Below are 23,770 nucleotides of genomic sequence, written 5' to 3'. Positions count from 1 at the left end.
AAGGTTCTGCATTTTTAACAATTCCCCAGGTGGTGCTGATTCTGCTGGTCCAAGGATCACATGAATATTAAGGATTTAGATTAAAGACTGAACAAGGTCATTATTTTCGTTCAGTAGCATACATTTTTATTTTAAAAATGACATTGCAGTTTCAAATGCAGGATAAAAAAGGAATTTATTTTAATTTTTTTAATGTTTATTTATTTTTGACAGACAGAGTGTGAGTGGGGAAGGGGCAGAGAGAGAGAGAAAGACACAGAATCTGAAGAGGCTCCAGGCTCTGAGCTGTCAGCACAGAGCCAGATGTAGGGCTTGAACTCACAAGCCCTGAGATCATGACCTGAGCCAAAGTCAGATGCTTAACTAACTGGGCCACCCAGGGGCCCCAAAAAGAAATTTATTTGAAAATTTGGGTTTGGATCATAGGTAGCTTGAAGGATTTGCAACTGAAATCTCCTTTTTCTAGTATTTTCTATATTGAAGAGATTGAAACCAATGTCAAGAGGCTCTGCAACTTATTTTAAAAATCAATCATCTATTTTTTTTTAAGAGAAAGACATTTCTAATTTTTTAATGTTTTATTTATTTTTGAGAGAGGGAGAGAGACAGAGCATGAGCTGGGGAGGGGCAGAGAGTGAGGGAGACACAGAATCCCAAGCAGACTCCAGGCTTTGAACTGTGAGCACAGAGCTCCATGTGGGGCTTGAACCCACAAACTGAACTGCGAGGTCATGACCCTAGCCGAGTCAGACACTAAACCAACTGAACCACCCAGGCGCCCCAATAATTATCTATTTTTTGAATTTTTTTTTTTTTTTTTGAGAGAGAGAGAGTGCCAGCGAGGGAGGGGCAGAGAGAGAGGGAGACAGAGGATATGAAGCAGGCTCTGTACTCTCAGTGCAGAGCCCAATGTGGGGCTTGAATTCACAAACCACAAGATCATGACCTGAGCCGAAATCAAGAGTTGGACGCTTAACTGACTGGGCCACCCAGGTGCACCAATGGTCTATTTTTTGTTTTTGCTTTTTTAAAAATGTTTATTTATTTGTTTTTGAGAGAGGGAGAGAGAGAGAGAGAGAGAGAGAGAGAGAGAGCACAAGCAGGGGAGGGGCAGACAGAGAGAGGGAGACACAGAATCTGAAGGGGCTCCAGGCTCTGCGCTGCCAGCACAGAGCCCGACACGGGGCTCAAACTCACGAGCTGTGAGATCATGACCTGAGCCGAAGTCACACCCTAACCAACTGAGCCACCCTGGTGCCCCAATAATCTGTTTTTTAAATAATCTATTTTTTTGTAAGCATTCTCATTTAGTTTTTCTTTGAAGAACTTCTTAATCCCTTTCAGGTTTTGGAGAGCATTATGTACATCCAAAATTATGTTTTTTGTGCATTGAATTTTCTGTATCATTTTATTTAAACCATTCATTTTGCCTAAAGCATCATACCAAGTCAGTACTAAGCTAACAAATTTAGACAAGGATATGTTTGAAAGCAGAACATCAGCTGGTATTTCAGGACCTGTGTTCTTTATTAATATCATCATAAAAAAGATCATTGCACACTGTTTGTAACTGAGTTTTCACTGGCATGATAGTATCAATTCAATTTCCCCATCATATATTTAACAGTGGTTTCACATTTATATTCAATGTTTTTCAATATACCCACGTGTTTAACTGAAACTGAAAAGCAGTCATATAGTTTTTGGAAGATATTTTAAAATTCAGTAATGTCAAAGGAGAGTTTGACTGCACTGTTCACAATGAAGTTTAAAGAATGCTTTAAAAATATATACAACGGTGTATCATTTTTTTCAAAGAACTATTACAATGCTACATTTTCCCCATATAGTTGCATCATTGTCATATTTCTTGTTTCTCAAATGATTTTTGTCAAGTTCAGTGTTTGTAAGTATTTTATTAAAAATTTAAAGTGGGGGTGCTTGGCTGGCTCAGTGGGTGGAACATGAGATTCTTGGTATCTGTGTTGTAAGTTCAAGTCCCATGGTTGGTGTAGAGATTACTTAAAATAAAATCTTTAGGAGTGCTTGGGTGGCTCAGTCAGTTAAGCGTCCAACTTTGGCTTGGGTCATGATCTCATGGTTCGTGAGTTCCAATCCTGCATCAGGCTCTCCCTGCTATCAGTGTGGAGGCTGCTTTGGATCCTGTGTTCCCCTCTCTCTCTGCCCCTCCCCTGCTCTCCCTCTCTGTCTCAAAATAAATAGACATTTCAAAAATAAATAAATAAAATCTTTAAAGGAAAATATTTGAGTTTAGAAATCTACAAGTTGAATCATAATTATTATCTGTGTTACATACATTAGGTATTGAACCTAAAATAATGAGTTAATGTTTAGCACTTCTCACCTTATCCCCAAGTATATCTTTTATAACACCTGCTAACATTTTAATAAATGGGTTTTATATTCATCCCCTGAGTAATGTGCCATGTTTTTTTGGTGTTATTTGATTTTGCATAAATACTCTTCCATGATGTTACCAAATGTTGCCAAATGGATAATATTCCAATTTCCGCACTGTGAAAAGTAATTGGGTAAGTGTTTGAATGTTAGATATTACCTCACCAAGAGCAGAATCATTTGTATAATGTTTTCAATAGGAGCACACCAATATTTCTTCCCATTTTATACAGTATTCTGCAGCACTATTTTTCACTGTGTCCCATGTATCTCTGATGTTTTTTTCTGTGTTTTCCCTCCTTTTCCTTTTCTGTGCTTTAATCCGTATTCTTTTGATTGTATCTTTTAGTTCACTAATCTTCTGTTCTGCTGTTTCTAATCTGCTATGAATTATATCAAATGATTTTTTTTTTAAAGATTTTGTTTTTTAAGTAATCTCTACACTCCAAGTTTGGGGCTCAAACTTATAACCTGGAGATCAAGAGTCCTGTGCTCTACTGACTGAGCCAGACAGGCTCCCTTAATGAATTCTTTTTGATCACAATTTTATTAAGACATACTATACATACAATAAACTGCAATTGTTTATAGTACACAATCAGATGAACTTTGACCTAGGTATATACCCATGAAACCACTGCCATAATCAAGATTCAGATTATTCTGATCACCTCCAAAAGTTTCTTTGTACTCATTCACCCCTCATCTCTCTTTCTCCATATCTGGACCCGTGAAAGTTCCCCGGGTCTATAGTGCTCTCGCTATAGATTAGTTTGCATTTTCTAGAATTTTATGTGGAATTATACAATATGTATTCTTTTGTCTTCAGCTTCTGTTGCTCAGTATAATGTTTTCAGGATTCATCCACATAGTCGGGTGTATTGGTAATTCATCCCTTTTAACTGCTGAGTAGTATTCCATTGTATAGATATACCAAATTTGTTCATCCATTTACCTGTTGATGGGTATTTGAGTTGTTTCCAGTGTTTTGATACTGCGAGTAGAGCTGCTATAAATATTCTTGGTGTGGATATATGTTTTCATGTCTCTTGGTTATATGATAGTCTTTTTGAAGTGTCCATTTGGCTTTACTCTAGTCTCCAGTTATTTTACACTAGTCAACAGTAATCTAAGTGTTGCTATGAAGGCATTTTTGTATAGATAGTTAAAATCCTTAATCAGTTGACTTTAAGAAAGGGAGATTATCATAGATAATTTGGTTTGGCCTGATTCAATCATGAGAAGTCATTAAAAGCAGAGTTGAGTTTCTCCTGAAGAAGATATATTGCCTTGGGACAACAGTTTCTGTCTTAGCCTGAAAGTTCCAGTCGGCCCTTCCTGATAGCCTGCCCTATGAATTTTAAATGTGCTTAAATAGCCCTTTTCCCCACCCCCAATTGCATAAATCAGTTTCTTGAAATAAATCTCTTATTTCTTGTCTTCTACTTGTCCTGCTTCTCTGAACCCTGACGGATACAGATTTTGGTATTGAAAGTGGTTCTAAATGAACAGAATCTTAAGAATGAGTTTTCTGGATTGGTTCTCTAACCTGGTTAGATTTAAATGTTTATTTATTTATTTATTTATTTATTTATTTGAGAGAATAGAGACATTGCAAGCAGGGTAGGGGCAGAGAGAGACAGGAAGAGAGAGAACCTCAAACAGGCTCCGTGCTGTCAGCACAGAGCCCCATGTGGGGCTCAAACTCATGAACTGTGAGACGGTGACCTGAGCCAAAATCAAGAGTTGGTCGTTTAACCGGACTGAGACACCCAGGCATCCCTAACCTGGTTAGATTTAAAGGCACTAATGACTATTTCCAGTGGTAAAGAGGGTACTGGTAGTCCATGGCATGATGAGGCATTGGGTACTCCTAATCAAATACCTATGTCAAGCGAGGTCGTTAGTGGCCATGTATTTTCCACCTTAGAATATTGTAGTCAAATTAGGAATATAATGGGATTGGCTGGTTGCTCCTAACTGTACTGAAGAAAGTGGGGAAAGAAAAGGTTGAGCTCAAACTATGCATAGATGACTTGAAAGCTTCTGAATCTGCCTCGAAATAAACGCTTAGTGCCAAGATTTCTGAAAACCAAACTCAGAGCCTCATTCTGCAAGTGGGTAATAGAAACGCTGGTTAGAGTCTGGCAGGCCCCATGAATTACAGTGCAGAACCTTAGGGTTTTGGAGCAAAACACTGCCATTGTCTACATATAACTACTCTCCTTTTGAGAAATAGTTTTTGGCTTACTACTGAGCCCTAGAACAGACTGAATGCTTGACCATGGCCATCAAGTTACCATGTGATCTGAGCTGCCCATCATGAACTAGGTGTTATCTGACTCACCAAATTATAAAGTTGTGCATAAATGGCAATCACAAATGGTATGGTTACTGAAGGTATGAGTACGTTGTATGAAGAAGTGGCCCAAATGTCCTTGGTCTCTTGCTACAGTATCTTTTCTCTCTCAGCCCACAGATACAAACCATTGGGGCATCCCTATGACCAGTTGACTGGGGAAGAGAAAGGGTAGTTTTGGTTTATAGCCTTGTGTACAAAGGTTCTGCACAATATGCAGGCACTGGGTGAAAATGGACTGCTATAGTACTATAGCTCTTTTCTGGGATAATCTTGAAGAATAATAGTGAAGGAAAAGCCTCCTGGTTGGCAGACTTCGAGCAGTGCACCTGCTTCCTCATTTTGCCTTGAAGGAGAAATGGCCAGAAGCTCTGTTGGTCTGGAGGTCTTGGCTCCAAAGGGAAGAATGCTTCCACCAGAAGACCCAACAATGATTCTTTTTCTTTTTTTTTCACTTTTCAAAAGAATTTTATTTTATTTTTTGCATTTTATTTACATCCAAGTTAGTTAACATATGGTGTAATAATGGTTTTAGGAGAATTTAGTGACTCATCACTTACATGTAACACCCAGTGCTCACCCTGACAAGTGCCCTCCTTAATGTCCATCACCCATTTAGCCCATCCCCCCAACCAACACCCCTCCAGCAACCCTCAGTTTGTTCTCTGTATTTAAGAGTCTTTTATGGGTTGCCTCCCTCTTTGTTTTTATCTTATTTCTCCTTCCCTTCCCCTATATCCATCTGTTTTATTTCTTAAATTCCACTTGAGTGAGGTCATATATTTATCTTTCTTTGATTGACTTATTTTGTTTAGCATATTACACTATAGTTCCATCCACGTTCTTGCAAATGGCAAGATTTCATTTTTTTTTTTGATTGCTGAGTAATATTCCATACCTCACATCTTTATCCACTTATCAGTCGAAAGACATTTGGGCTCTTTCCACAATTTGGTAGTGCTGCTAACAATGATTCTTTTGAACTGGAAGTGGAGATTGTCACCTGGTCACTTTGGGTATCTCATGCCTCTGAATCAACAGGCAAAGAAGGGAGGGTTGTTTTTTTTTTTTTTTTTTTAATGTTTACTTATTTTATTTTTGAGAGAGAGAGAGAGAAAGAGGGTAAGAGAGAAAGGGAGAAAGAGAATCCCTTTCTGTCAGCTGTAAGCGCAGAGCCCAACAAGGCTCCAACCCACAAACCATGAGATCATGACTTAAGCTGAAATCAAGAGTCACACGTTAAACCTATTGAGCCACCCAGGAGAGCCAGAAGGAAGTTTCTTATATAAATGAAATAAATCACACAGAGAAAGACAGATATATGATTTCACTCATATGTGGCATCTAGACAAAATAAAAAATGAATGAATGAACGAACAAAAAAGAAACAGACCCATAAATATGGAGAACAAACTGGTGGTTGCAAGAGAGAAGGGTGGGGGCAGGATGGGCAAAATGAGTGAAGCAGAGTGGGAGATACAGGCTTCCAGTTACTGTTTTACACGAGAAATTAATGTAAGAAGGGAGTTCCTGTATTGGCCAGGGTGACTGATCCTGATTACCAAGGGGGAAATGTAATTGCTACTACACAATGGAGATGTATTAACAATAGTTAACTCTATATTGCAGTATTAAGTTACAGGATGTCAAAAGTGGAAAGGGAACAGCACCTAAGGACTTTGTATTCTCTTTTAGGGAAAGATATATGTTTTCAGTTGTATGCAGGTTAGTTGTAGCATGTTAGGGGGAAGTATGGCCTTGTTGTCTTTATTTGGAGCTTAAGTACATTTAAAGAAATGTGTAGGAGTGGGATTGCTGGGTCATCAGACTTTTTAATTCTAGCTATTCTAATGAGAGTGTAGTGGGAGATCATGGTGGTTTTAATTAGCAAATTCCTGGATGAATAAAGATGTGGAGCATCTTTTTGTTGTTTATTGTTGTTTTTTTCCTTTGGTGAAATGTTTACTAAAACCTTTGCTTATTGTTTAATTGGGTTGTTTATTGTCTTTTTATTACTCAGTTATAAGAGTTCTTTATTCTGGATACAAGTCTATTGTCAGATATATTGTATTGCAAATTCTCCCTCCCATCTGTCGCTTGCCTTTTCATTTTCTTAATGGTGTCTTTCAAAGAATAAAGATTTTTTAATTTGATGAAGTTCAAATTACGAACTATTTCTTTTTGTGCCCTAAGAAATCTTTGCCTATCTTGAGACCGCTAAAGATTTTTTTTTGTTTTCTTCTAGAAATTTACTTGTAGTTTTAGCTTTCATGTTTATAATCCATTTTTAGTTTCCTCTGGGGCCTCCTTCAGTGCTCCTGAGATCTATAAATGCATCCCCCCATCTAAGATAAACTTGCCACCTCTCTGGCCTTCATTCTTCATCCAAACTATCATCAAGCCCTGTGCCTAGGAGGTGCTCTTCTCTACCACCACCAGTTTACCTTGCCTTGACTGTTACAGCAGCCTAACTGGCCCCTCTGTCCCAACTCTGAGCCCCCTCCAGAAGTGATGATTTTAAAATAGAAATGATGAAAAATCCTCAATGGCTTCCCCAGATTCTCAAATCCTTGCCCCAATTATTGTATACATCTTTCCGCGCTCAACTCCACATTCAGCGGTCTTTCAGCACACCATTCTGGCCATGCCAAGTTCTCACGTGTTGTACCTTGTTAACTCCTTTCAAGTCAGCCTTTGGATTCCAGCCTGCATATCCTTGACTAAATTCCTACCCCACTCTCCCAGGTTTTCTTAACACCACGTACCTACTGGAAGAGATCTTACTAATTACAAATTGTAACGTTTTGTGATTCTCCCTTTAACGTTGTCCTTCTTCACCAGACCTAATTTCGTGTGGCTAGGGACTCTTTTATTTCCATAATGTACCCCCTGCAAGTGGAACAGGGCCTACCACACGGAAGCCTCAATACATAAGTGATGAACAAATAAATGAATTAGAAAAATGGAATAATAAAGGCATAGGCTGATGGCTGCTTGTGGTCCCTTCAGTGGTATTACCAGACGGCATATATTAACAGTCTCGGTCTTTTTCCCAGCAGCGGACGAAAACCTGCTAGATCGGAGAAGGGAGGAAGGCATTTCAATCAAGGTAGGAAGAACAGGTGTGTGATCCGGCACGGCGGCTGTAAGTCTGCTCAACCCTGTGTAGCTCTGGGCCCTCGCTCCCTAGAAAAAGGGGTCAGACCAGAGGGCCTTAGTTTCTAGACCTTACACCCGGAGGAACCCATCCAGACCAGCACAGGATCACCTGCCAAGGTTCTGCTCTCCGGCCCAGCAACCGCGTGGGTGGGAGGGCGGGGCCACGCCTTCCGGGGGCCGTCCCCGCCCCTTGCAGCGTGCGCGCGCCCGTCGCCGCCTCGCGCTTGCGCGGCCAGCTGGGGGCGGAGGTTGTGGGCGGTGGCGGCGGGCGCGCGCGCTCTCGCCCCCTCGCGCCGGTTCGCGCTCCCGCGCCGGGGCTGAGGAGGCTGTGGCGGCTGCAGCGGCGGCTGCGGCGGCTGAGGCGGCACGGGGGGAGGGCCGGGAGGGGGGTGGTTGGGGGGGATGGACCGAGCGAGGCGGCCGCAGCGGCAGGAGCCGGCGCTTGAGCTCGAGCCACGGCGCTGGCGGAGACGCCGGCTGCCCCTCCCCTCCGCACCGGTGAGTGAGTGCTCCCGCCCCGGACGCTGGCGGCGGCCGCGGCCCCTCACGGCCCTTCCGCCGCGGGTGTGGAGAGTCGTGAGGGGAGCGTGGCCCAGAGGCGCGGCCGACGCGGGCCCGGCCTCCCGCTCGCGGCCTGGCGCGGCTCGGACCCTCGGTCGCCTCCGTTCGGGGCTGGAGCTCCGGGCCTAAGACTCGTCCTCCAGCATCCCGCCGGGCCTTTTTCCTTCCCAGCTCGTTCCGCTGTCACTTCGACCCTGGGGCTTCCCTCCCCACCCCCTCTCTTCGCTCCCCTTTCCAGCCCCCTCCCCCCTTTCCAGCCCCCACCTTTCCAGGGCCAAGGGGAGGGAGGAGAGTGTGAGGAGTTGGGCCGAGGCCTGAGGGACTGTTTGGGAGTAGACTCTGGTGGGGGTCTGGGGTCCTATGAGCCCTCGCTCGTCCCGGTGTCCCCAGAAGTTGGCCACTGGGGCCCAGCTGTTGCCACCTGAAACCAGTTTTGCACCTTTTGTTTTGATTTTGAACTTGTCGTTTGGGGGAGGGGGGAGGAGCCCGCTGTACTGGGAAAGGGAGAATAGGTGCTGCAAGGTGGGCCGTGAGACTAGGCTGGCTGGGCTTGGCCTCGGAGTGCCTTTTATTAATCCATTTAGGAAGAGAAAAGGGGGCTCAGTGAGTTGCACCTTCCCTAAAGGGCAGATATCCGTTTATAGCTTGCAAACCCCTGCTTTTTTCATTTTAAGCAAAGGTGTGTGTAGTGTTGGTCCAATTGTTGGTTTGGTTCCTACCTTAACAACATTGATGATGAGGCTCTCCCAGGTGAATCTGCAGCTGAGTTTCTTGAAGCAGCCCACTTGAGCTGTTGGCTGATTTCTCCCTTTTCTTTGATGACACCATCCACGAGTCCTGGTAGATTCTAGTCACCGCTTTTGCAAGTCTGCCTTTTCATCCTGACTTGTCACAGAAGAAAGGAAGAACACACAGTCTAATCCAAAATGGTTGCTATAAGTCTGACATACTCATAGGCATCTCTAGGAAAGGTCTGAATTCCTAAATTAGTTAATTCTAAAAAATAAAAATAAAAATAAAAAAAAAATCCAGGGCTTAAAAAGCATGTAGCTGCTTTACAACCAAACTTTGATATGTTTACGTCTTTTGACCAGTATCTTAAATTTTGGGAGAGATTCGTTAAACCGAATCCTTGTCTTTGAAGTACCTGTGTATAGAAATTGTTGCAAAGCCTGGAGGAAAGAACCTTAGGAAAATGTTAATGACAGGATCCCTCAGGGGGTAGGTATGTTGTTTTCCTCCATTTGTAGATTAAAACAGTGAGACCAGAATTGCGAGTAGGTGGTAGTTTTACTAGTGTCCTGTAACACACGATGCTTTTAGGTGGGATTTTAAGGTAACAATACCTTGTCCTCTACCAACAGAATTGGCTTGTATTTTTCTTTTTTTTTTTTGAAATCACACACCCACTCTCTGGCTAGTATAGAAAGATTAAAAAGCTGCTTCTGGTCTGTGGGTGGTAACCTTTTAATTTCTAAAGAGTTTTCAGTTGCTTACAGAATAGATTGCTGATCAGCGTAGGAAAAATTTAGATATTAGAATGTCATTAGCACGTGATTGAGATCTGTTATAATTATGAACATTAAGATTTGGCATAGTGTGGATGTTGTATACTATGTATAGGAAATTAGATTTCTCAGAGGATTTGCATCTTAAGGTAAACAGAGGTGCAGTCCGCTGACAGAATGTTGTTACACCTTCCAGTAGTTGAGGGAATCTTTTATAAGCACAAAAAAACCTGTACAATTTGATGAAGAAACCCAATGACCTGGACTAGTTGGTGACCACCATTTCTTTAAGCTGTTTGTTCCTTCTCTCCACTGGAATATTTCCCCTTTTCTGCGAGAGTCATATATGCACAAAACCTATAATGGCTAAGGGCTTAAGTTTAAATTCCTCAAAATGACATTTATGAATTCCTCAAAATCACATTTATGATTTATTTCTTCATAGAATATTTATTGAGTCCTTATTTTGTTCCAGAAGTTTTTCTAAATACTGGGCAATGGTGGGGAACAAAATAGACAACGTCCTTGTTATTGGGCTTTTTTTGGTTTGTGTGAGAATGAGGATAACAAACAAGTAGACAGGATAATTTTGGGTAATGCTGTAAATCAGCAGTTAGCAAACTTTTTCTGTTAAAGACCGGAAAGTATTTTAGGCTTTATGGGCCATACCCTTTTTGTTGCAACTACTCAACTCTGTTGTTGTAGTGCAAAGTAGCCACAGACAGTACATAAACAAGTGTTTCTGTGTTCTAATTAAACTTGGTAGGAGTGCCTTGGTGGCTCAGTCGGTTAAGCTTTCCACTAGTGATTTTGGCTCAGGTCAGGATCTCATGGTTCCTGGGATTGAGCCCTGAGTAGGATTCTGAGCTGACAGTGTGGAACCTGCTTGGGATTCTCTTTCTCTCCCTCTCTTTTCTGCCCCTCCCTCACCCATGCATGCACATTCTCTCTCTCTCTCAAATAAACAAAAAAACCCAAACAACTTTGTACATTGAAATTTGAATTTCATGTAATTTTCCCATGTCACAAAATATTCTTTTTCATTTTTTTGGGGGGGGAGGTCATATTAAAACATAGGACAAGCTGGATATTGGCCTGTAGGCTCTAGTGTGGCCCTTTATAGAAAAAGTTTGCTGATTCCTGATATCAGCTATGAAGAAGATAAGACAAGATGTGACAAGTGAGTGACTGGTGGGTTGGTGGGGAGGCCTCACTAAGGAGTAGATATTTCATTTGTGGCCTAAAAGATGGAAGAATTTTACTGGCAAATGAAACAGCAAGTACAAAGATCTGCAAGTGGAAATGAACTGGTCCTATGTTCCCCAGCATTGAACTTTACATACCATGTCATTCTTGCCTTTGTGACTCTGCTCATTTTGTTTTTAAGTAGGTTGCCCTATTCTGTCAGGTTTTAAAAGTCTACCCATAATAGAATCTAAGACTTGGAAGAGATCTTAACTTCCTACCCGGTTGCTCTCTTCTAAAATGTTCTCAGTGGTTTTTCAGCTTCTGTTTGAAACCTTTGATGATTGTAAATTCATTACTTTGAGATAGCCTATGCCATTTTTGGATAGTTCTAATTGTTAGAATGTTCTTCATGTTGTAATAGGATTCACCCTTTCTACCTTTTTTCCCTGATGCTGCCTTACAGTGACTATGGCGTAAGCCTACAGTGGGTTGCACCTCATTCCCAGGGATCAGTTCTAAAGCCAGGACTTGAAACAAAAATCACATAAAATGAAAACTATATTTGAAAATCCTGTAAATTGCTTAAAAAGTATTGTATACATGTTTTTGTGTATATAGCAGTATATAATTCTTGGGCACTTTGCAAACTGAGAGCCACTGTGCATTACTGAAGGAAGGTGCAAGAGGAAATTATTATGTAGATATCCAGGTCTTCAAATAGTTTTGCTTTTTAAAACAGCTGTCAAATCCCTATCAGAGAGTGGTAGATGGTGGCACATTTTAATGTGTTTCTGCTTCCTTGCAGAGTTTATTTTATTGTATTTTTACATTAAGCCTCTTATATTAATGTTTATAAATGTGTTGTGAATATTAAATGAGATAATATATATAGAAGCACCTGGCACATGGTAAGTGGTCAATAAATGTTTGCCAGATTTAAAGTTTTTGCTTCAGTGGGCTCACATGCACACTGTCCTTTGAAAAGTTGCAGAGAAGAACTTGGCCACCTGCTTCCTGTCTTTCCAAATTGGCATTTCCTGTTGTGGCTTTACCAAACAGCTGTCACTCTCTATGTCCTTGAGTGTTGGTCACATTTTACCAGAGGTCAGCTAGTAAGTTAAATGGCTGTATGTTGTAACTCTGTTCTGCCACATGACTCAAAGTATTTGAACACTGCTGTTGTCTCCCATTCAGGTCTTTACTTTTCAGGGCTAAACTTCATGTCTTTCATTTCTTCTAATATTTTTTTAATTTCTTTACCCTCTTGTTGTTCTTATGAGTACACCAGTTTATTGTTGTTTATTTTTACTTTGGTACCCTGAATTACATTTTAAAGTACAAACTCATCTTTCATCTCCTTGATGAAGTCTACCTTCATAATTCTAGACCTTCTCTATATTCCTAATATACTTTTAGCTACACTTCTCAATTTAATATTTTTTAAAATTTATACTTGTTCACAAGCATTTTTCTTCACAGTGAGACAATAAGCTTCTTCAAGGCCAGCACCTTGTTTCATGTATCTTTTGTGTCCTGATGCACTGAGGAAAATTTCAGGCGTGCAGTAGATCAGAAGTGTCTGACGTCAGCTCAGGTCAGGATCTCACGGTTTGTGAGTTTGAGCCCCATGTTGTGCTCTGTGCTGTCAGTTCAGAGCCTGGAGCCTGCTTCATATTCTGTGTCTCCCTCTCTCTTTGCCCTTCCCCCGCTTGCACTTTCTCTCTCTCAAAAAAAAAACAAAAAAACAAAAAAAACCACACGCAAAAAAACCTTTTAAAATAAACTTTTTTTAAGAAGTGTTATATTTACTTCATTATTGTGAAGATAGTACAGAGAGTTCCTGTCTGTCTAGTTTCTCTTATTATTAACATATTAGTGTGGTACATTTGTCACAGGTAATGAACCATTATTGATCCATTATTACTAAGTTCTACAGTTTTTCTTTTAATATTCCTTTTTTTGTTCTAGGATCCCATTCAGGATGCCATGTTACATTTAATAGTCTTGTCTCTTTAGCTCCTCTTGGTTCTGATGATTTCTCAGACTTTCCTTGTTTTTAATGACCTTGGCAATTTTGAAGATAACGGATTAGGTATTTTTGTAGACTCTCCTTCAGTTGGAATTTGTGTGATGCTTTTCTAGTGGTTAGACTAATGTACTGTGATTTTGGAAAGACCACAGAGGTAAAGTGTCATTCTCATCACAAACCAGAAGTACGTACTAGTGATATCACTTGCTGGTGTTGATGTTAACTTTGATCACCCAGCTTGAGGTAGTGTTTGTTTTCTCAACTATAAAGTTAACCTTTTTGTTCTTCTCTTTCTATCCATATTCTGGAAGAAAGTTACTATGTGTAGCCTATACTTAATGAGTGATGAGTTACACTCCACCTCAAGGGTGGAGTATCTACATAAATTTTGTTGCTTCTGTTGTTTGAGCTTTGGGCATTGGGAACTCTTTCACTTGACTTCTGTTTCCCTTCCCTTTGATGTACTCACATGATTATGTGTGAAGGAGCACTTTCTTTCTGGCAACAAAAAATGCTTCAGACTCCTCTTTTATATATCATGTTCTAGTTCCTATAGTCAGCCAATTTTCCGAGGAGCCCTAGTTCCTTTTATGGGGAAATGGTATTAGAAACTAAGATTTGAGTGCGAGATGTGCTAGTAGCTACTTGAGTATTGTTGCTTCTAGGCCATCTGAATGACAGAGAAAGGCGATTCATGTGTATAAATTAAGCTGTTAATATACACATCTATAAGTATTTCTATATGTAACCATTTGTCTATTAAGCTGAACATGAATTCATACAGGTGTTTCCAATTCTAATTCCTTACCACATGGATCATTCTAACCTCCACTATCCATTTACTTAATTCTTCAATTCCAGTATACATTTGAAGTGGTTTCAGAATTTTTTTAATATGTATACCTGTGGGAAATAACTTTATTAACTAGAGCACAGTGCTTATGGATAGTTCCTTTTGCCTTTAGTCTTATAGACTCCACTCATTTCCAGCATTACTTGGTCAGCACCTTTTTCCTCCACCTACTTTGGGAGGTTGTTTCATGTTTATAATAGATTTGAATTTTTTTTAATGTTTATTGTTGAGAGAGAGAGAGAGAGAGAGAGAGAGGCAGAGAGAGAGGGAGACACAATCTCAGTGCTGCAGGCTCTCAGTGCTAACAGCTCAGCCTGATGTGGGGCTTGAACCTCCCAACTGCTAGATCATGATCTGAGCCAAAACAAAGTTAGACGCTTAACCCACTGAACCACCCAGGCACCCCTATAATAGATTTAGATTGTTTTGTCACATTCTGCATTCTATGCTGAGATCCCTTTACCTCTTACGGGATTATTTTAAAATTTGCACACATTAAGGCTTATTCTCTGTGCTGTGACACAATGGGTTTTGACAAACTTTTAATCTCTTGTGTTAACCATTACAGTATCCTGTAGAATAGTTTCAGTGCTCTAAAAAATTTATCTATCACCTATTCAACTCCCCTGATACCAGCCCCTGGGCAACCATTGATCTGTTTATTGTCTCTACAGTTTTGCCTTTTTCAGAATGTCAATATTTTAAATTTAAAGAAGTATTTTTGAATGATTTTTATGAACACAGCATTTTGTTAAGTAGTGGGAGATACAAGTACTAGACAACCAACACTCAAACTTTTTTTTCCTATTGAGCTAAAAGTCATATAACACAGAATTCATCATTTTAACCATTTAAAATGTACAGTTCAGAGGCTTTTAAGTACATTCACTATGTTGTACAACCACCACTACTATCTAATTCCAGAACAGTTTCATTAACCCAAAAAGAAACCTCATATTCATTAAGCAGTTCCTCTTCCCATCCCCTGGCAATCCCTAGACTGATTTTTGTCCCTATAGGTTTGCCTGTTTTGTATATTTAATTTAAGTGGAATTATATAATGTATGGTCTTTTGTTTTTGGTTTCTCTTATTTAATAATGTTTTTAATATTTATCCATGTTGTAGCATATTTCAGTACTTAATTCCTTTTTTGTGGGTGAATAATCCATTTTATGGACATAACACATTTTCATTTATCAGTTGATGGACATTTGACTTGTTTTCACTTTTTGGCTGTTATGAGTAATGTTGCTCTGAACATTCATGTGTAAGTTTTTGTTTGAACATGTTTTAACTAATGCATTTCTTTTGATAAATTTTATTTTCATATTAAAGGGAAAGTTACCCAATGGCTCATTTGGTGTAAAGTGCTTACAGTGCTACTTTCTCTTGGCATGGTATTCATCAGTGAATAGTGAAATCACATAATTTTCCTGTTGTCTTTACAGAATAAAGATTTTGGTCCCATTGGGGCAACAGTGGGTAGCCTTCCCTAGAATTCTGTTAGAGGAACATCCTGATTTATGTTGTGTACCATTTAGTTATATTTCTGAGTAGCAAGTAGTCGCTCATTGTGAAGCTGGATAATAAGATCTGCTTGTGGTCTAAAGGAATCTCTTGAGTGTATGAATTGTTTTTAACATTATATATTCAGAGGGATAGTAGGCAGGATTCCCATTCTGTAATCTATTTGGCATCAGTGGTATTATAGAGGTTTTATTTTTATTAACCACATTCCCTCTGAGGTTTAGACTATATTAGAGTGGCATTAAATATTAGTGTTTTCTTTTTCCTATTTTAGCACCCAACCCTGATGCTTTGTTTTGCAGTTATTGCTTCAACACCTTTGCTTTGATAAATTCATTTTCCTCAGGAAGACTTGGCAGAAGTGTTCTTTTGCCAGTTTAGGGTAGCCTGACCAATTCATTGAAGTCTAATGTTTTTCATACTTCCTGAAAGCAAGGAACATTGGCTTTGTAAGCTTCTTGGTGACTTTGAGGTTCCGTGAAGACAATGGAATATAGATAAATTATATATTAACCATTATCATACTTTATCCCAAGAGTGTCTTTATAGGCAAGCCCTTCAAAAGTTTGTGTAATAGAACACTGGGCTGGAACCAAGAATATTTTAATTTCCCTTGTCTAAAAAGTCACTAATACTGGACAAATAACTTGTGCCTTGGGACAATTTGTTGTAGAAAAGATAATATTGACTTTCTCTACAGGGATGTTGTGTTAGGAAATTAGTTCTATTAATCAAGTACTTTATAAGTACTGTATCTATATTCTGTTTACTATTTCTAATGTTCTTTATTTTTTTGTGTAGTTCCAGATTTCTAGTGTACATTTCCCTCTGAATGAAGGACTTCTTTAGCATTTCTTGTAGTGCAGCTTTGCTGGTGATGAATTTTTTAGCTTTTGTATGTCTGAAGAAGTCTTTAATTTGCCTTGATTTATAGAAGCTATTTTCACTACATATAGAATTCTGGGTTGACAGTATTTTTCTTTAACTATTTTAAAGATGTCTTACTGTCATCTGGCCCACATTGTTTGCAGTGAGAAGTTAGCTATCATTCTTTATGCCTCTGTGCATAATATGTGGTTGTCTTCTTTTGGCTACAGTTTATTTTTCTTTCAGTTTTTAAAATTTCTGGTGTAATACAGGTAACATAAAATTTACCATGTTAACCATTTTTGAGGGTACTGTTCAGTGGTATTAAGTACATTCATATCATTTGTGCAACCATCCAAACCGTCTTTCTCCAGAAGTCTTCATGTTGCAGAACTGAAACTGTACCTATTAAAAAATAACTCTCGGGCGCCTGGGTGGCTCAGTCGGTTAAGCATCTGACTTCAACTCAGGTCATGATCTCAGTTTGTGAGTTCGAGTCCCACATCGGGCTCTGTGCTAACAGCTCAGAGCCTGGAGCCTGCTTCGGATTCTGTGACTTCCTCTCTCTCTGCCCTTTCCCTGCTCACGTTCTGTCTGTCTCTCTCTGTCTCAAGAATAAACAAACATTAAAAATAAAAAAATAAATAAATAACTCTCCATTCCAGGTCCCTGGTAACCACCATTCTATTTTCTGTCTGTGATTTTGACTGCTTTGGGTACTTCATAGAAGTGGAATCATACAGTGTTTATCTTTTTGTGACTGGGTTATTACATTTAGCATAATGTTATGAGGGTTCATCCATGTTGTAATATGTGTCAGAATTTCTTTCCTTTTTAAGGCTGAATATTCCATTGTATGAATAGATGACATTTCACCATCCATTTTTCTGTCAGTAGAAACTTGGGTTGTTTCCACATTAGCTATTATGAATAGAGCTGCTGTGAACATGAGTGTACAAATATCTGTTTGCGATCTTGCTTTTAGTTCTTTTGGGTATGTACCCAGAAGTGGAATTGCTGGATCATATTATAATTATATGTTTAATTTTGAGGAACTGCCATCACAGTGTATTGTTTTACATTCCCACCAACAGTGCATCAGGTGTCCCAGTTTTTCCATATTCTTGCTAGCATTTTTAATAATGAATAAATGAATTAATTTTAAAGTAGGCTCAATGCCCAGCATGAAGCCCAACACAGGTCTGAATTCAGGTCCTTGAAATCAAGACCTAAGCTGAGATCAAGAGTTGGATGCTTAACCAGCTGAGCCACCCAGGTGTCTCAAGTTTGTGTGTGTGTGTGTGTGTGTGTGTGTGTGTGTGTGTGTGTGTGTGTGTGGTTTTTATAGTGGCCATCCTAATGAGCATGAGGTGGTATCTCATTGTGGTTTTGATTTGCATTTCCTTAATAATAAGTTATGTTGAACATTTTCATGTGCTGATTGTCCATTTATATATCTTCTTTGTAAAAATGTCTATTCAGGTCCTTTGTCTATTTTTGAATTTTTTTTTTTTTTAATTACAATATATTTTTTAAATTTTTTTACGTTTATTTCTGAGACAGAGCATGAGTGGGGGAGGGGCAGAGAGAGGAGACACAGAATCTGAAACAGGCTCCAGGCTCTGAGCTCTCAGCACAGAGCTCGACGTGGGGCTCGAACCCACAAACTGCGAGATCATGACCTGAGCCGAATTTGGTCACTCAACCGACTAAGCCACCCAGGTGCCCCTGAATCGGGTGGGTGGGTGTGTGCGTGCACGCGCTTGTTGAGTTGTGGGCATCCTTTGTATATTCTTGATATTGATTACTTATTAAGTATATGATTTGCAGATATTTTTCTCCATTCTGTATTCCTCTGGCTGCTTTTAAGATTTTTTTCCCTTATCTCTGGTTTTAAGGAAACTGATTTGGCAGAGTTTTACATTTCTTCATGTTTCTTGAGCTTTTGGATCTGTAGGTTTATAATTTTCGTCAAATTTAGAAAATTTTAGGTATTATTTTTTCAAATCTTCCCCCACCAAGATTCTAATTACACATATATTATTATTAGATTATTAGATTCCTTGAGTTTGTCCCATAGCTCATCGATGCTGTGTCCTTTTTTTCCCCAGTTTCCTTATATTCTGGGTTTCATTTTGGATAATTTCTATTATTATGTCTTTACGTTCCCAAATCTTTTCTTCTGCATTGGGTTATCTACTGTTAATCCCATAAAGTGTATTTCGTTTCAGCCTACTATACTATAATTTGTAGCTTGATAGAAATGCAGTGACATGGCAGGTATCAAGAAATACTGTCTTAATTTGCTGCCAAAATAAAAGATTCCTAATTCTGTAAGCTGTCTAAAGGGTACATAAAGCCACACTATGTGTTAAATTAACTTTGTCTCTTGTTTTCCACATTAACTTTGTTTTTCTGCCAGACCTACCTATGTATTTTTTGCATCTTATTATTATTATTATTATTATTATTTTTGTATTTCTTTCTGACATAGACATCTCTATAATATTTGTTTTATAAGGCACCAGAGTGCCTGGTATGTTTGCCAAACTACCTAATAGTTTTCTGTGTTGGTTTGGTTGTATTATATGACCATCATCTTGCTATAAAAAGCATGAAATAGATTTTTATATCTTGTTTTACTATACTGCTTATTTAATATTAATCAGAGAGCTGGATTACCTGCTGAAGTGTACCTTTGATTGCAGCTGTCATTGATAATCCCAGTGCCACCTGGGCTTGGCCACTTGTATTACCACCGTGTGATCTTTTAATGTTACTAATACCAACTTAAAAAATTTTTTAGACTGACAACTGGTAACTGTTTGCCAGCCAGTCATTTGCATTTAGTAGTATTTCTCCTTCTCTTGCTCCTCTGTCCCAGCAGGTATTATTCTCTTGAGGACACACCCACAGTTAGCACAGTCTTCAGATGCTGACACTTGGTGAGCAGCTACTCTTAATCACAAGATATAGAAGACACAGTCTCCATCCTTCCAGGTTGGATCTCTATTCATGTGGATTTTCTGTTTCTGTATCTTTTTTAAAAATAACTTTTTGGGAAACACTTTCATCCCCATCTATGCAAAGAAAGGAAAGCTATTGTGTTGGGATTTTGAGGAGTTATGTGTTTTTCCTTTTATTGCAAAACTGCATCACTTAGGCACTCAGACAATAATGACTTAACATTGACTCTTTCCTCTATAGAACTTTGTTCTCATTCATTCACTTGTTACATCTTCCTTTCTCCCATTCTCTTTTTTTAAAGCAATTGTCATAACTTAATAAGAACTTCCTTGATGTGTGATATAGCAGCTCATTTCTTATATTCTTCCTGAATGTCATTGGACTCTGGGTTAGACTTATAAGTAATAGGAATCCATTCGAATTCTTATTCCTCAAGTTGAGATTGTGATTCTGATGAACTGAGTTTGTTCTCATTCTGCAAATACACTGGGAAAGCTTAGTATCTTCAGCATAATATATGGCTGTATGGTTTTATAGTCTGCTTCAATATCAGTTGCAAGGGGAGGTGTGATATCAGAAAATTGAGAGACTTCAGTCCCAGTTTTGACATTGTTACTGCCATGCTTTGAGTGAGAGTATATTTGTTTTCTCATCTCTAAAGTGAGCTTATCATTACTTGCTTTACACAAGCCTCATGGGATTGTTGAGGGACAGGTGAGAAAATTTGTGTGGAAGACTATTTTACCAGTGTAAAGTCTTGTTACTGTGTTGCAGAGAGCTGTAGACATACTTGTTCTCTTCACTCAAAGATGCAGTTTTTATTTCTGCAGACTTTTTTGATGGTATAGCTCTGTCATGAATCGGATATTTTAAATCTCCATACTTAATGTATGAACAGTAGTGTTTATAGTGACTAATTACATGGTAGGTGCTAAGTAGATTTTATTTATTTTTTATTTTTCTAAAAGATTATTTATTTATTTATTTATTTATTTAGAGCACGTGAGTGGGACAGGGGCAGATAGAAAATCCCAAGCAGACTCTCCACTGACAGCGCAGAACCCGATGAGGGGCTTGAGCTCATGTACCATGAGATTATGACCTGAGTTGAAGTCGAATGCTTAACCGACTGAGCCACCCAAGGCTCCTTGGTGCTAAGTGTATTTTAAAAAGTGGATTTGTTGAATGTGATGCTAAGAAAATGTCAGTTTGTACGGTAAGAAACCACTTTACAGAATCTATTGGATAGTGTTTTGAAGAGAAAGCTCATTTGTTTTATTGTTTTATGCATTTAAAATATTTGTTGAGGGCTTACTGGATTCTGGGTACCGGGGAAGAAAAACAATGTCTGCTTTCATAGAGCTTCTTTTGCGTTTTATATGGGGAGATAGAATAAACAAGATAAGTAACTTCTAATGACAAGTTCTAATGAGAAAAGTACAAGCAAGAGAGAGGAATAGGGCATATCAAGGGGAAGGATTGAGTGGTCGCAAATGACTCACAGAGAAGGGAACATTTGAGTAAAGGTTTGAAAGATGTGAAACAGCAAGTCATGCAGATAAATGAGAGAAGAGCATTCTAGACATAGCAGATGACAAGTGCAAAGGTCCTGAGACTGAAGCTTGCCTGGGAAATGGTAAGAATTGGGGAGGGTAGATGCTTATCTTGTGGTGCCTTAGAGAAATACGTTTCAGACTTTACTGTGCATATGGCTTATGTAGGTTGTTTTTGTTAAAATTCAGTTTCTAATTTTGTAGGTTTGAAGTGGGGTTCATTTCTTTTTTTTTTTTTTTTAATGTTTATTTTTGAGAGAGAGAGAGAGCATGCTCGAGTGGGGGGAGGGGCATTGAGAGAGGGAGACACAGAATCTAAAGCAGGCCCCAGTCTCTGAGCTATCAACACAGAGCCCCATGCAGGGCTCGAACTCACAAGCTGTGAGATCATGACCTGAGCTGAGGTTGGATGCTTAACTGACTGACCTACCCAGGCTACCCATGGTGGGGATCATTTCTAACAAGCTCCCAGCTACTGTTGGTGCTGTTGGTCCTTTGTAGGTCTTTAGCTTTCATGCTAAGTGAAATTGGAAATCTTTGGAGGGTTTTGGGTAGTGGTTCGACATGATCCAATTTCTATTTTAACATCATGCCTCTGGCTGCTGTATTGGTAATAGGCTGGTGGTGAATGATTGGGCAAGGGTAAAGGAAGGAACACCAGTTAGGAGGCTACTGCTATAATTCAAATGAGAGAAGACGCCAGTTTGCATTGTGGGGTGGCAGTGTATGTGATGACACATGGTCTGATTTTCAAGTAGAGTCAACTAGTTTTACTGATAGATTGGATGTTTTACTGATAGAAAGGAAGGAGTTAAGAACAATTCCAAGGTTTTTGCTCTAAGTTCCTTAAGGACATCATTTATTCAGATGGGGAAGACTGAAGGAGTAACACGTTTGGAAGGAAAGTACAGGAGCTCAGTTTTGGACATATATTATAGATGTTTACTAGACTTGGTAGAGATGTTGAGTAGGTAGCTGGTTTATGAGTCTGGAATTCAAGAGAGAGGATCTGCTGGAGGTGTACCACTGGAGGTTACTGTCAAAAAGATGGTATTTAAGCCAGGGGGCTGGATGAGGTCCAAGGGAGTGAGAAGAGATAGAAGTAAGAAGAGGTTGAAGAACTTAATTAACTCTGGAGTGGACCAGAGTTTAGAGATCTTTGGAGGAAGGTGAGAAGGAACAGTCAAAGGAGACTTAGCACCAGCCAGAGAAATAGGAAGAAACCAGGTGAGAGGGTATCTGGAAGCCAAACAAGGAAAGTGTTTCAAGGAGTAGGGAGTTGTTATTAACTGTTAAATACTAAACAATTAAGATGATGGTTGAGAAATAACCATTTGATTTAGCAATGTGAAAGTTATTGGTAACCTTGGTAAGAATAGTTTCAGTGAGGCAGTGGGGGATAAAAATCTGATTGGAAATGTTGCCTTTCTAATAGCAAAACAGTCCTAAACCCTGATGAGGTTGTATTTAGGTAAAAATCTGCAACTCTAGATAAATGTCTGGGATAGGAGAAGATATAAGATGTTTAAGTACTGTTAGCAACTGGCTTGATTAATTGCTCATTCAAAGTGATACTGAAAAATGTACCTTGAAATCTTTAGGATGTCCTAAACAACTTAGTTCCTGGATTTTTGTTTCATGCCTTCAAGGTTTTAAATCGTTCTTAGCAGTTACGATAGAAAAGAAGAAATATGAGGATTGGTTAGGAAACAATTTGCTCTTAGCTATTCTTATTTCCTAGGTTACAGAGCTGAAAGACACCTTAAATACTAATTGGACTATTGAAAGGGACTGTGAGAACCTCTTCACACTGCTATTTCATAGTAGAAGTTTTCGATCTTTGTAGCATCCTCAACCTGAAGATCTGTGCAAACAACCAAAGTAGACAAGTTAAGCTTAGATATAACTTAGTTTTAGCATTTATGGAAGACCTCTTTTTCTACATTTGTTTATTTAAAAATATTTATCAAATATTTTCATATATGTTTGGTTCTGTTGTAACTGCTTAAGTTGCAGTGCGTTAAGGTTACTGCCTGAGTGGAGCTTATGTCCTAGTTGGAATGAAGTAGCAGATTGGGGCCAAAACTTGTTAGTTGTCTCAGACTAGTACTGATTGTCTTAATGCTGTGCATGCACATGGGAATCACAAAGAAATAAAATGATGGTAAATACATAACATGGAATACTATGCTACTATTAAACAATGACACAAATTACTCTATTTCCAGTAGAATTTAAGCTCCATTGGTTTCCATGGATAGATATAAAGTGTATCACTTAGGATATATTCAACTGTAAATAATAGTAACAGTATCTAAAAGTAACTAAACAATAAAGACTCTTAAGTTGTCTCATATAAATAGAAACAAAGAAATAGGTGGTTCAGGGCTAGTGTGGTTGCTTGGTAATATTTATTAAACCCAGGTTTTCCCCTATCTTAACTCTATTACTTTTAGTATATTGTCTTTTCAGTTTCTCTGCTGTAGCCTCATGGTTGTAGGATGGCTGCCTTAGCACCAAGCAGCACAACTAACTGCATTCAAAGACGGGTAATGGGGGGCAAAATTTTTTTTTTTTAATGTCTGTTTATTTATTTTGAGAGAGAGAAAATGAGAGCGAGTGAGTGGGGGAGGGGCAGAGAGAGAGGGAGAGAGAGAACCACAAGCAGGCACCGTGCTGTCAGTGCAGAGCCCCATGCAGGGCTTGATCTCACAAACTGTGAGATCATGACCTCACCTGAGATCAAGGGTCAGACACTCAACTGACTGAGCCACCTAGGT

General features: G+C 39.2%; 2 protein-coding genes across 4 annotated transcripts in view; one reads left to right on the top strand and one right to left on the bottom strand.

Moving 5' to 3' along the window:
• TRH (thyrotropin releasing hormone) overlaps window positions 1-9,655 on the bottom strand; it is a 69,533-nt gene extending 59,878 nt beyond the window's left edge. The window contains exon 1 of the mRNA XM_042911322.1: window positions 9,217-9,655. The gene's annotated coding sequence lies outside the window, so the exon portion shown is untranslated. The remainder of the gene's footprint in view (window positions 1-9,216) is intronic.
• TMCC1 (transmembrane and coiled-coil domain family 1) overlaps window positions 1-23,770 on the top strand; it is a 251,510-nt gene that overhangs the window by 838 nt on the left and 226,902 nt on the right. The window contains exon 2 of one of the 3 annotated variants that reach the window (XM_042911283.1): window positions 7,834-7,886. The gene's annotated coding sequence lies outside the window, so the exon portion shown is untranslated. Of the gene's footprint in view, window positions 1-7,833; window positions 7,887-7,907; window positions 7,923-8,323; window positions 8,435-23,770 lie in introns of those variants that run through there. The other 2 variants (XM_042911293.1, XM_042911268.1) reach the window with 2 other exon arrangements.

This window comes from Panthera leo, chromosome A2 (genome assembly GCF_018350215.1).
Source record: "Panthera leo isolate Ple1 chromosome A2, P.leo_Ple1_pat1.1, whole genome shotgun sequence".
NCBI classification, from domain to species: domain Eukaryota; kingdom Metazoa; phylum Chordata; class Mammalia; order Carnivora; family Felidae; genus Panthera; species Panthera leo.
Note: the sequence above shows the minus strand (reverse complement) of the source record. Positions and strands in the feature narration are given on the sequence as shown.